We start from the raw sequence: 14,407 nt of genomic DNA, 5'->3' as shown, positions 1-14,407 counted from the left end.
CTGCAAGTCCCATGAGGCCTTTGCAAGACTCTGATAGCCACAGGCAAGACTCCCAGAGGCAGAGGCATGATGGGACTTGTAGTACATCATATTTTTCTGGGATCTGAGGAGGATGGTTTATAGCTGATGTTTTCTTTTTCTTTTTTTTTTTCCTGGAAATTTAAGAGGAGGGTTTCTAGTTTATTTTTTTGGTATCGTGGTGGAGGGTGTGTGTGTATATATATATATAATTTTTTTTTTTTATCTGGGATCTTAGGAGGAAGGTTTTTAGTTTATTTCCCTTGGATCCAAGTAGGAGAGTTTTTCTTGGAAATTGAGGAGGAGGGCTTATAGTTTATTTTCCTGGGATCTGCAGAGGAGGGCTTATAGTTTATTTTCCTGGGATCTGCGGAGGAGGGCTTATAGTTTATTTTCCTGGGATCTGCGGAGGAGGGTTAATAGTTTATTTTCCTGGGATCTGCGGAGGAGGGCTTATAGTTTATTTTCCTGGGATCTGCGGAGGAGGGCTTATAGTTTATTTTCCTGGGATCTGCGGAGGAGGGCTTATAGTTTATTTTCCTGGGATCTGCGGAGGAGGGCTTATAGTTTATTTTCCTGGGATCTGCGGAGGAGGGTTAATAGTTTATTTTCCTGGGATCTGCGGAGGAGGGCTTATAGTTTATTTTCCTTGGAACTCAAGGAGGATGGTTTAAAGTTTATTTCTCTGGGATCCGAGGAGGAGGGTTTATATTTTTTTTTCTTTTCCTGGGATCTAAGGGGGAGGTTTTATAGTTTTTTTTTTTTTTTCTGGGAATTCAAGGAGGGTTTATAGTTTTTTCCTTTTTTTTTCTGGTAGAGTTTACAGCTTGTCGGTTGAGCGCATCTGCAGGAAAATTGACATCTATTTGAATATTCTTCTTTGTGTGTGTATGTATGTATGTACAGTATGTGTGTGTGTATGTATAGTGTATGTATGTACAGTATATGTGTGTGTATGTATGTACAGTATATGTGTGTGTGTATGTACAGTATATGTGTGTATGTATGTACAGTATATGTGTGTGTATGTATGTACAGTATATGTGTGTATGTATGTACAGTATATGTGTGTGTATGTATGTACAGTATATGTGTGTGTATGTATGTATAGTATATGTGTGTGTATGTATGTACAGTATATATATGTGTGTATGTGTATATATATATATATAATTTTTTTTTTTTATATATATATATATATATATACACACACGCATTATACATTTTTTTTTTATGCTGATTGTAAGAAATTTATATGCAAAACCGTAGTCAGGCCAGTGTTGGATGCAGCCACTAACTCCACTCGCTCCACCAGCTCCTTATTCATCATTTTTCCTTTACGAAGTTATGTAAAGTGCAGTTGGTAGCCGGGAAGCCATTATCTGCCTTGCAGCTGTTCTGCGCTCTCTAATAAGTTACTTCAATAATGCCTAATCCACTTTTCCTCGCGGCGTCCTCTCGCTCTCTCGGTAATAAATTTAATATACCTTTGCAATCTGTTTGGCAGGCCCCTCCTCTCATCGCCGGTTATAATGGACGATGCGCCGTTCTGTCCATCTTCCCCGCTCTCTATAGGCGACCGGTATAATCCGATCGCCGAACAAGCGACAAGCCGACTTGATTAAAGCGACTGGACTGGATCTATAGCGTTTTGCCGTCATCTCCCGCTATATCTGCCCCAGATTCGAAAAGCCGATTACGTTTGCCGCTGCTTTCATTTGACACTTTTGTGGAGACTTAAGGGACCGGCCGTCAAAATATTTCACTTAAAAAAAATAAAAAAATAAAAAAATAAAATAAAAAAAATAAATAAATGGATAAACCTCTTCACTGGATGAATCAAAGGATGCAAAGATCTATCAGGCCGGGCTTTTGTCTCTGTCAGTCTCGGGGCGATGAAGGCTGCGAGTCCCGGCTCGTCTGTTTCGCGTGTCGGACGCGGTGCGGCACAGTTACCTTTTTACGCTCCTGGTGGGATTAAAAGGCTTAAAGGGGAACTCAGCAGACTCTAATACTCCTGCTCTTGGGGATGGACTCAGCTAGGGCTATGGCTCAGATGTCCTGGAATGTGCACTCCTTGGTGCCCTCAATGGACCGGGGTAGTCCAATGGCACTGGATACAAAGAAAACAAACAGAGGGCACACTGACTCACTTCAGGGTCTCATGCCCATCCCCCCGTTACATCAGGGTCCCCATCAGACTCCCACTTACATCAGGTTCCTCATCCAAGTCCCCACTCACTTCAGGGTCCCATGTCCATCCCGCCATTACATCAGGAACCCAATCAGACTCCCACTTACACAGGGTCCCCATCAGTGTTCCCACTCTTTTCAGGGTCCCATGATGTCTTCCCACATTACATCAGGGTCCCCATCAGACTCCCACTTACATCAGGGTCCCCATCAGTGTTCGCACTCTCTTCAGGGTCCCATGACGTCCCCCCCATTACATCAGGATCCCCATCAGACTCCCACTTACATCAGGTTCCTCATCCAAGTCCCCACTCACTTCAGGGTCCCACGCCCATCCCGCCATTACATCAGGGACCCAATCAGACTTCCACTTACATCAGGGTCCCCATCAGTGTTCCCACTCTCTTTAGGGTCCTATGCCACCCCCCCCATTATATCAGGGTCCCCATCAGACTCCCACTCCCTGGACTTCCAACAGGCTAACGCGTTTCGAGGGCTTGGCCATTTTCTCAGAGCCCCGCCACAGAACCCTAATATAATGGGGGACTCTGATGTGGACCCTGATGTAAGGGGGGGGCAGGTATGGGATCCTGAAGTGGGGGCTCTGATGTAAGTGGGACACTGATGGGGACCCTGATGTAAAAAGCAGTCCGATGAGTACACTGATGTAATGGGGGATGAGCATGGGACCCTGAAGTAAGGGGGGCCATGGTTGTAAGGGGGACACTGATAAGGACTCAGATGGGGTGTCTGATGTAAGGGGAACTTGGATAAGAACCCTAATGTAAGGGGGGACTCTGATTTAACTTTATGTAAGGGTGGGCACTAATGGGGACCCTGATGTAAGGCTCTGATGGGGATCCTGATGTAAGGTTCTGATCGGGACCCTGATGTAAGGCTCTGATGGGGATCCTGATGTAAGAGGGGACTCTGATGGGGACACTGATGTAAGGCTCTGATGGGGACCCTGATGTAAGGCTCTGATGGGGATCCTGATGCAAGAGGGGACTCTGATGGGGACCCTGATGTAAGGCTCTGATGGGGTTCCTGATGTAGGGCTCTGATGGGGACCCTGATATAAGGCTCTGATGGGGACCCTGATGTAAGGCTCTGATGGGGATCCTGATGCAAGAGGGGACTCTGATGGGGACCTTGATGTAAGGGGGGACTCTGATGGGGACCCTAATGGAAGGGCGGGGACTGATGGGGACCCTGATGTAAGGCTCTGATGGGGACCCTGATTTAAGGGGGGACTCAGCTGGGGACTTTGATGTAAGGGGGAGCACTTATGGGGACCCTAATGGAAGGGAGCTGATGGGGACCGTGATGTAAGGGGGGACTCTGTTGAGAAAATGCAGAATTGATTTATGATTAAAAAAAGAATGTTTTCTTCATTTGCATAAACTGATTTTTTTCTAGTCCCTGAATATTTGTAAGAATATGATGTGGCCCCTCCACTGAAACGTTTGTGGAGCCCTGCTTTAGTAAACAGGGACAAGCTGGCTGAATGAATATATGGACAAAGGTAGATCGATCGGCCATGACACTACAAACTGCAGCCACGTGATCCGGACTGACAACTCATGGGGCCCCCGGGCAATAGGGGATCATGGGGCCCCTGTGTCCTTGCCCACACTCAAACCACACCCAAAAAAGCCTATGAAAGGTACCAGGGGCATCTCATGGGGCCCCCTACTGACCCCGGGCCCTCGAGCAGTGCCCGAGTTCCCAAATGGTCAGTCCGCCCCTGCTCGAGAACAATAAAAAAAAATATGAAAGTGTACAACGCCTTTAAGTTTCCTCTCCGCGGAGTTCCTCCATTCCTCAACCGCGACGCTTTCTGCTTTCCGCGTCTTCTATGGAATTTGCGTCGTCGAATATTCCGCGTTTTATAATAATTTAGATCCGAGCTCCTTTCATGTTTCCGGCGCCTCTTATGAGCGCCGTAAAAAAAAACTTTGTAAGAAATCTTCAGAGGCTCTCGCATTGTCAGCTGATGAAAGGAAGGTGCGCGGAGCCCTGTGATTGGCTGGAGGAGCTGCGCATGGTTCTAAAGTGCCTGACATTGAAATTCAGCCATTCTGTGTCACAGCACGGCGCTGGATGTAACAAGAAAGCACAGCTTGGGGAAATTGGCTGCCTCCCCGGGCGGTGCCGGCGCTGAATACATTGATTTTATTCCATACTCTATATTTATCTATTCATAGGTGGCGGTTACATATTTCTCATGGAAGGAGCGGCAGCGTGGTAAGAAGAAGATAATTACCCGTATTTACTACATCCAGCATGTGCTGGGCTGGCAGAGCTCTGAATTCACTGATAAGAAAGCGCAGAGAATTTCCTGACATGAGATAATGGAGGAGCTCTTCACCGGCAGAGGAGAGGAGAGTCCTATAGAGGAAGGAGCGGAGTCCTCCAGCAGCGCAGAGTATTTCAGGAGAGGAGAGTTATAGAGGAAGGAGAGGAGTCCTCCGGCAGAGCAGAGTATTTCAGGAGAGGAGAGTTATAGAGGAAGGAGCGGAGTCCTCCAGCAGCGCAGAGTATTTCAGGAGAGGAGAGTTATAGAGGAAGGAGAGGAGTCCTCCAGCAGCGCAGAGTATTTCAGGAGAGGAGAGTTATAGAGGAAGGAGCGGAGTCCTCCAGCAGCGCAGAGTATTTCAGGAGAGGAGAGTTATAGAGGAAGGAGCGGAGTCCTCCAGCAGAGCAGAGTATTTCAGGAGAGGAGAGTTATAGAGGAAGGAGCGGAGTCCTCCAGCAGCGCAGAGTATTTCAGGAGAGGAGAGTCCTATAGAGGAAGGAGCGGAGTCCTCCAGCAGTGCAGAGTATTTCAGGAGAGAAGAGTTATAGAGGAAGGAGAGGAGTCCTCCAGCAGTGCAGAGTATTTCAGGAGAGGAGAGTCCTATAGAGGAAGGAGCGGAGTCCTCCGGCAGTGCAGAGTATTTCAGGAGAGGAGAGTCCTATAGAGGAAGGAGCGGAGTCCTCCGGCAGAGCAGAGTATTTCAGGAGAGGAGTTATAGAGGAAGGAGAGGAGTCCTCCAGCAGTGCAGAGTATTTCAGGAGAGGAGTTATAGAGGAAGGAGCGGAGTCCTCCAGCAGCGCAGAGTATTTCAGGAGAGGAGAGTTATAGAGGAAGGAGAGGAGTCCTCCAGCAGAGCAGAGTATTTCAGGAGAGGAGAGTTATAGAGGAAGGAGCGGAGTCCTCCGGCAGAGCAGAATATTTCAGGAGAGGAGAGTTATAGAGGAAGGAGCGGAGTCCTCCAGCAGCGCAGAGTATTTCAGGAGAGGAGAGTTATAGAGGAAGGAGCGGAGTCCTCCAGCAGCGCAGAGTATTTCAGGAGAGGAGTTACAGAGGAAGGAGCGGAGTCCTCCAGCATTTGCAGTGTCTTTGGTCCCTGGCATTGCGGTGGTTAATTCTGGCTCTCCTCTCCTACGTTGCCCGTTCTCTATTCCGGCTCTCCAGGCCCCGGCACCACCGCTGTGTATAAATCAAAGCCTCTCTGCACTGAGTACTTCTGTTCCCTCCTCTCAGAACTGCCAGCGTTCGCTTCTGGGCAGGAAAACACTCAATTATTGAACTGTCACAAAATAAGTTGGCGGTTTCGATTTTTTTTTTTAAGGTGGAAAAAAACAAAATTACGAGCGGAGCATAAAATCCAGTGAAAGTGTTTGCAGATCCGCGGTGCGCGGGGGTCATGGGGGGGATTTTGACATTAAAGAGTTATGTTGAGAGGTTTGGAGGAGAACTCTTCTATGGAAACGAAATCTGAAATGATGAATATTGCAGCCGGATACGTTGTGGAGAACTAAACGGCCTCTTCCTATGACGCGCGCTGCGGTGCTTCTCTAAAACATCTCCAAGTCGCTCGTTGCCCAATGTCGTATCCCAGGATGGATTTGTCCCGTGTGTAGTCACTGACTTCAAGGTGCCAACGTACTCTGTTATACTGCTCAGGTTAGAGGGTGGAGTAGCGCTAGGAGGACAACTTTCCAACATTTCTGGCCGATTTTGAAGGAGATGAGTGTTTTTCTCACCAGTGTCTGCAAAATCAGTGTTGCCGCTTGCATTTTTTGTTCCTTTTTTTCCCACAGCAGTGATACATTGTAATATATTAAGAGCTGGAGGAGCTGATGTCTAGCTCTATTCAGGGAGAACCTCATGAGGGTTGCCCCTGCTTTACTGGCCAATCACCCGTCAGGGGTGCATTTTTGACCAGTTATCGCGTACCTGGTGATGGAGGCCAATGGAGAGAGGGCTTCCCTTGCGGCTATGTTCCGGACTCCCCTGAGAGTGGGACAGCGGGAGTCAGGCCCAAAGTGGCACAGGTCGCCTGTAGGAGTGCTTGTTGGTGGTCCACTCAGAAGCACAGCTGGTGCACGGAGATAGGTCTGCAGACAGGAGGCGCCTGTGCGTGGTATGCAAGCCCTTCCGGGATTTAGATGTTTACTGGGTAGTCGGTTCAAGCCAAGGTCAGGTACCAGGTGGGAATCAGAGCAGACGTAGTCAGATGGGATAGCCGAGGTCATACACAGAGGAGAGAGAGAGTATCCGTAAGCCAAGCCGAGGTCAGATCAGGGGTAAGGCAGAGTAGACGGGTCCAGGAGCAAGCCGAGTTGGTAACAGGAAATCACAGGTCAGAATCACAGGAACCAGGAACAGGGCACGGGGAGCTAGAGATCATCCAGCAGCCAGAGGAAGTGATGAGCCTCCTTATAAAGGCCGTCTGGCACCAGACTGAGGCTGATGTGTGCTTCTGCGGCCATGTAGAGTATTGGCAGAAATGCCAGATCTTCCAGAACTCCTGCCGTGGACAGGACCCTGACACCAGGCTTGTGTTTTGGAAGGGGTCAAGAACCGAGTACAAACTTCCAGGAAGATGCATGCTCCTATTTGTACTTGATGGGGGCTTGCCTGGAACATAACTGAATCCTAAAGGTATTTGGACATTTAGCACCCTTCTAGAGTAGAGTAGGCTGTTGGGTAAATTTGGCTCCGTAATCAGTGGACGGGCGTATTTACCACAAGGCAAACGGCATTTGCCTAGGGTGGCATTTTTTAGGGGGCAGCACTGCTCCCCTGATGAACGGACATATGCTGCATGGGGACCAGGTGAGATCCCTGAGAGGCTGTGGGCTGCTTGATGGTGTATGTAGAGCCCAACTGTCGTTCCTGGGGATGGCCAGAGTCACCAGGGAGGGAGGGGGGGTGGCGTTGTTAGTGGAAGGCTCTCTCGGGTGGGGGGGGATGGGGCGGTGGTGGTGTTGGTCACTGTCAGGCTCTCTCCGCCAGAAATAGGTGGGCAGCACAAAACCTTGATACACCACTGTCAGTGGAGCCGGGGCTGATTGTTTTGGGTTGCTCAGTGTCTCACTGGGCAATGCTCTGATTCCCCGTCTTCTAGAAAATTCTAGAACCATAGTGGGGGGAACAACAGACTGAAAAATTTTATGGAACTCCTGCCAATCCCTATTGAGGGGTGCCCAGTAGGTGGTGGGGGAACCCATAAATAGACTGAGACCTGAGGCAGGAGGAGAGAGTTCCTGGGTCCAGTCCTGCGGGGGGGGAGACACCTGTTCAGGAGGCCGTACCCTTGGGGCAGAAGAGGAGCCATCAGGAAGACATTGAGGTCCCAGCTAGGCTTAGCTGGGGGGGGGGGGTATTTAGAAAGCTTCCTTTGCAAGTCCTAGAACCAAGTTGGATCTGGAGCTTGGAGGAGGTTGGTGGGAGAGTCCATCTGGTGGTGTGAGTCTGCATCTCCACCATTGAGAAGAGCCTGGTGGATATCGTCAGGAGGCAACCGATGATCCTGTGGACAGGTGAGTAGGTGACCCCAGTGCTGGAAAGTCAGTGACTGTGTGTAGCATTTCTCTCTGGAAAGAGTAGTAGTCACGATCAGCATAGAGATTGTGTAGGACATTCCCTTCAGCAAGATAGTCCTCAAGTTCTCTACTTCTTCTGTTTTAGGGTTCCCCATGCTACCCTCATCCCCATCTAAGTTCCACTAAAACCTATAAAAAAGGTACCTCCAGACTGTTCCTGTGAGCCAGTGGAAAAGTGAAGACCATGCTGTGGTCCTGGCTGTGAGTGCTCTTACTGGTGGAACAGGACTGCGCTCACCAGCGCCTCTTGAAGGGGTGCTCTACAACCATTTCTATACAAATATTGCAGATTCGGAAAGTTCCTCCTCGTGTCCTGGCTTACCGAAAAACATTTCCTTGGACCCTTGCTTCCAGCGCTCCGCTAGGCCCGTCACTATTATCAGGTGATGTATGCCCCCCCGATTGCATTATGGTCCCAGCAGGCCCCCAAATCCATCATTCTCCGCGGCTTCTGGTTTTCCACTTTGCGGCGGTAGCGATGTGCGAAGCCGCTCCCCTCCGGAATAGCAGCGGGTAATGAGTTTTCTCCGTACCATATACATAATAATTGTTGCCGGCACTGCAGGCGTTGGGTCTAAATCTGATTTATTTACAGCGTGAATGACATATTAATTTATGGGTGAGAATGTATGGCCGGTCAGACAGCACCTCTGCCATCATCGCATCCCCACTCCGCGTATAATTTGCCTGCGATTGTTCTGACTGCAGCCGCGGCGGGCCCCTCCAACAACCGCTAACCTTGGACTTGTCAGAAATTGGTTGTTTTTTAGCAACAAAAGACAACTCTGGCAAACCATAAATATCGTCTTTTATCCTTCCGCGGGGGGCGCTCACAGCGGGGAAGTCTCCGTCTAGTCTGGTAGTCTTGTGAGGAGTGAAGATTCAAACATTTTTTGCCGTTTTTTCTCAGTTTAATTTTTACATTAAAGCCTAGCGGCTCTTAGAGATGCCTTGCACCCTTTTAAGTCGATGGAACCTCTAACTGGGTGACATGTGGCTTGTTACAGCACTGTATATATTGAACATGGCCGGGACCAGGGGTGGGCAAGATTGGCAGCTGCCTTGGGAGAGCCAATGGAACCTCTAACTGGATGGCATTTAGTTTGCTGTGGTATGGTGCATCATAAACTGGGCCGGGGCAAGAGGGGCAGCTGCCCTGGGAGAGCCAATGGAACCTCTAACTGGATGGTATATAGTTTGCTATGGCATTGTGTATAATAAACAGAGCCGGGGCAAGGGGTGGGCAAGAGGGGCATCTGCCCTGGGAGAGCAGATGGAACCTCTAACTGGATGGTATTTAGTTTGCTATGGCATGTTGTATCATAAACTTGGCCAGGACAAGGGGTGGGCAAGAGGGGCATCTGCCCTGGGAGAGCAGATGGAACCTCTAACTGGATGGTATTTAGTTTGCTATGGCATGTTGTATCATAAACTTGGCCAGGACAAGGGGTGGGCAAGAGGGGCAGCTGCCCCAGGAGAGCAGATGGAACCTCTAACTGGATGGCATTTAGTTTGCTATGGCATAGTGTATCATAAACTGGTCCGGGGCAAGAGGGGCAGCTGCCCTGGGAGAGCCAATGGAACCTCTAACTGGATGGTATTTAGTTTGCTATGGCATGTTGTATCATAAACTTGGCCAGGACAAGGGGTGGGCAAGAGGGGCAGCTGCCCCAGGAGAGCAGATGGAACCTCTAACTGGATGGCATTTAGTTTGCTATGGCATAGTGTATCATAAACTGGTCCGGGGCAAGAGGGGCAGCTGCCCTGGGAGAGCCAATGGAACCTCTAACTGGATGGCATTTAGTTTGGTACAGCACTGTATATATTAAACAGGGCCGGAACAAGGGGTGGGCAAGAGGGGAAGCTGCCCTGGGAGAACCAATGGAACCTCTAACTGGATGGCATTTAGTTTGGTACAGCACGGTATGTATTAAACCGGTCTGGGACAAGAGGTGGGCAAGAGGGAAAGATGCCCCAAGAGTAAATAGAACCTCTGACTGGATGGCATTTAGTTTGCTATGGTATGGTATATCATAAACTGGGCCAGGACAAAGGGTGGGCAAGAGGGACAGTTGCCCTGGGAGAGGAGATGGAACCTCTAACTGGATGGCATTTAGTTTGCTATGGCATTGTGTATCAAAAACAGGTTCAAGACAAGGGGTGGGCAGGAGGGTCAGCTGCCCTGGGAGAGCGGATGGAACCTCTAACTGGATGGCATTTAGCATGTTACAGCACTATATATATTGAACAGGGCTTAAGAAAGTGTGATATGGTGCTGAGAGATGCATTGAATCCCAAATTGCAAAGTTTTGTTTTTTTTTATTATTATTTATATAGTTATATTTATATTATTTGTGTTATTTATATTTTATTATTTATATTTTATTGTTTATATTATTATTTATATATTTTTTTTAAAAATTTCATCATTTATAGTTTATTATTTATATTATATTATTTTATCATTTTAGTTTATTATTTACATTATTTTATTTTAGTTTATATTATTGTTTATATTTCATTTATTTTATTTTTTTTATTTATATTGTATTATGTTATAATATTTACATTATTGTATTATTTTTATATATATATATATATATATATATATATATATATATATATATGTGTGTATGTATATATATGTATGTGTATATATATATATATATATCACTTTTTTTTATATTTTATTATTTCAATTATATTACTTTAAGTTAGTTTATTCTTTATTTCTTTTATTATTTTTTGTTATTTCATTGTTTACTCATGAGGTAGGGTTGAGCACTACGCTTACGTTCTTCCTGGCACACCTGGTCTCCTCTCCATCCCCTGCTCCTGCATTGTGTGCGATGGCTTTACCCACCACGAAGGGGGGGGGGGGAGGGGAATTGACCATTGCAAGGTGAAATATCAAGAAAATTGCGAGACAGATGCTGAGAAAAGAGCCGTCATTAAAACGCACGCTTCACACAAATCAATGTCAGCATCGATTTCTAGGCATTAATAAAGAAAGATGAACTGCTCCCAGACCTCCCTCCTGCGACTTCATGCCTTGCCGGCCCCGGATGAGAGGACTAGCGGGGGCATCGCCGGTTCTCATCTAATGGCTTTAGGTCACTGACCTGGGAATGAGCATGCAGCAAGTGAAAAGCAGAACTCCTTGTCGTCAGAAAACACATTAAAATTATATTTTAAACAAAAAATACCAGATATTGCAGCTTACCAATCATTAGATGTGGCGGCTGCATTCGTTTTCTTTATTTTTCTTCTGTCGTTACATCCCCCCCATGTTAGAGTGCCCCCACTCTGGAGGAAGGAGCACGGGGGGGGGGAGCACTTTTGTACAGCAGCATTATCAGTCTTGGGGGGGGAAGGGGAGCACTAGATGGACTGCCAGATCTACAGTAATTTTTCATTACCCCTCCCCCGGACTGTATACAATGTGTATATATACAGTATCTCCCAGAAGTGAGTCCCCCCCTCCCCCGGACTGTATACAATGTATATATATACAGTATCTCCCAGAAGTGAGTCCCCCCCTCCCCCGGACTGTATACAATCTATATATATATATATACAGTATCTCCCAGAAGTGAGTCCCCCCTCCCCCAGACTGTATACAATGTATATATAATATACAGTATCCCCCAGAAGTGAGTCCCCCCCTCACATTTGTGTCAGTATTTGATTCTCTCTTTTCATGTAACAACACTGAAGAAATGACACTTTGCTACAATGTGACGTAGTCAGTGTACAGCTTGTATAACATGGAAATTTGCCGTCTCCTCAAAATAACTCAACACTCCGCCATTAATGTCTAAACCACCGGCAAGAAAAGTGACTCCACCCCTAAGTGACAAGGTCCAAATTGGGCCCAAAGTGTCAATATTTTGTGTGGCCGCCATTATTTTCCAGCACGGCCTTAACCCTCTTGGGCATGGAGGTCACCAGAGCTTCACAGGTTGCCACTGGAGTCCTCTTCCACTCCTCCATGACGTCATCACGCAGCTGGTGGATGTTAGAGACCTTGCGCTCCTCCACCTTCCTAGACTTTTCTCTCTCTCTTTTTTTAAATTAATGTATTTATCTAATTTCTTCATTTTTTTCTTTTTTTTTTCTTCATTTTTTTCTTCCGTTTTTTTCTCTTCCTTTTTTTTCTTTTTTTTCTTCTTTTTCTTACTTTCTACGAACATGGAGTTACCCTTTAAGTACTACGACCCCTCTGAAATTTACACAATACAAACGCTTAAAATGGAAATCAAATCGAGTTAATCACGATGCCGGGATAGGGGAGGAGGAGTTCTGCGCCGTCCCAAAAAGGGGTCCGGAGATGACAACTCCGCAGCCGAGCGTCAATTTTAAAAAAAAAACATAAAAAAGAAACACAAAGTACATCAGCGGCAACCCTGAACTGTGTGTAGACTTTTCTCTCTTTTTCTTTTTAAATTCATTTATTTAATTTCCTTTTTTTTTTTTTCTTTTTTTTTCTTCTTTTTTTTATCACTTTCTATGAACATGGAGTTACCCTTTAAGTACTACGATCCCCACAAAAATGCCTCTCTCAAATTTACACAATCCAAACGCTTACAATGGAAATCTCCTATTGTCGAATCGAGCTAAGCATGATGCCGGGATAGGGGAGGAGGAATTCTGCGCCGTCCCAAAAGGGGTCCGGAGATGAAAACTCCGCAGCCGAGCGTCAATTGAAAAAAACCCCAAAAAACAAAAAAAAAGAAACACAAAGTACATCAGCGGCAACCCCGAGCTGTGTGTAGAATCGGAGGAGACTTTTCTCTCTCTCTTTTTTTTTTAATTCATTTATTTATCTAATTTCTTCTTTTTTTCTTCTTTTTTTTTTCTACCTTTTTTTTTTCTTCTTTTTTTTTCTTTTTTTTTCCTTTTCTTTTTCTTACTTTCTACGAACATGGACTTACCCTTTAAGCACTACAATCCCCACAAAAAAGCCTCTCTCAAATTTACACAATCCGAACGCTTAAGATGGAAATCTCCTATTGTCGTATCGAGTTAATCACGATGTCGGGATAGAGGAGGAGGGGTTCTGCGCCGTCCCAAAAGGGGTCCGGAGATGACAACTCCGCAGCCGAGCGTCAATTAAAAAAACCCGAAAAAACAAAAAAAAAGAAAATCAGCGGCAACCCCGAGCTGTGTGTAGAATCGGAGGAGACTTTTCTCTCTCTCTCTTTTTTTTTTTTTTAATTCATTTATTTATCTAATTTCTTCTTTTTTTCTTCCTTCTTTTTTTTCTTCTTTTTTTCTACCTTTTTTTTCTACCTTTTTTTTCTTCTTTTTTTTCCCTTCTTTTCTTTTTCTTACTTTCTACGAACATGGAGTTACCCTTTAAGCACTACGATCCCCACAAAAAAGCCTCTCTCAAATTTACACAATCCGAATGCTTAAGATGGAAATCTCGAGTTAATCACGATGTCAGGATAGAGGAGGAGGAGTTCTGCGCATCCCAAAAGGGGTCTGGAGATGACAACTCCGCAGCCGAGCGTCAATTAAAAAAACAAAAAAAAAACCACAAACAAAATCAGCAGCAACCCCGAGCTGCGTGTAGAATCGGAGGAGATTTTTCTCTTCGTTTTTATTTTTTTTTATTATTATTTATCTCATTTCTTCTTTTTTTTTATTTCTTTCTTCAGACGAACCATCTGCGGCGATGTTACGATGTAATTGAACAAGTACGACGACGAAAAAGAAAAAGGACAGGATGGGGGTTTTAAAGGTTAACATGTCCCAAAATGAGGCGACGTATTGAGTGCCCGCCGGCAAACGCCGCATTGGCCGTGTAATCTGAGGCCGAGAATGCGACTACATCTGGTGTAACATTGTATCCAATATGTGGAGGATCTTGTTTCAAGCCCGAATCCTTGGCAAATCAACGATTGCTTCTGTCCCTGCAGAGCTGGTGCCTTCCCATTGGTGGGATCGTGTACTGGGTCTGTACACTTAGAATTTAGCGGAGTAATGCGGCGATTTTCCATCCGTCTTGGAAGTTTTGGTCTTGGATCTGGCGACTCAAAGTGGGCAAACCGACCCCTTGTAGCCTTTGTGTACCTAGTAGGACTCCAATCGTGGCGTGCCTAGTGGGACTCCAATCGTGGCGTGTATGGTGGGACTCCAATCGTGGCGTGCCTGGTGGGACTCCAATCGTGGCGTGCCTGGTGGGACTCCAATCGTGGCGTGCCTGGTGGGACTCCAATCGTGGCGTGCCTGGTGGGACTCCAATCGTGGCGTGCCTGGTGGGACTCCAATCGTGGCGTGCCTGGTGGGACTCCAATCGTGGCGTGCCTGGTGG

The 14,407-nt window shown here is 46.5% G+C and overlaps 1 protein-coding gene across 1 annotated transcript in view; it reads left to right on the top strand.

Annotated features, from left to right (window-relative positions):
- Positions 1 to 14,407, top strand: part of IGSF21 (immunoglobin superfamily member 21) — a 467,300-nt gene that overhangs the window by 98,790 nt on the left and 354,103 nt on the right. The gene's annotated exons all lie outside the window — the stretch shown is intronic.

Source organism: Staurois parvus, unplaced genomic scaffold (genome assembly GCF_062004578.1).
Source record: "Staurois parvus isolate SC_StPar_1 unplaced genomic scaffold, SC_StPar_1.0 ptg001206l, whole genome shotgun sequence".
NCBI lineage: Eukaryota > Metazoa > Chordata > Amphibia > Anura > Ranidae > Staurois > Staurois parvus.
This window is presented reverse-complemented; position numbering and strand designations above follow the sequence as displayed.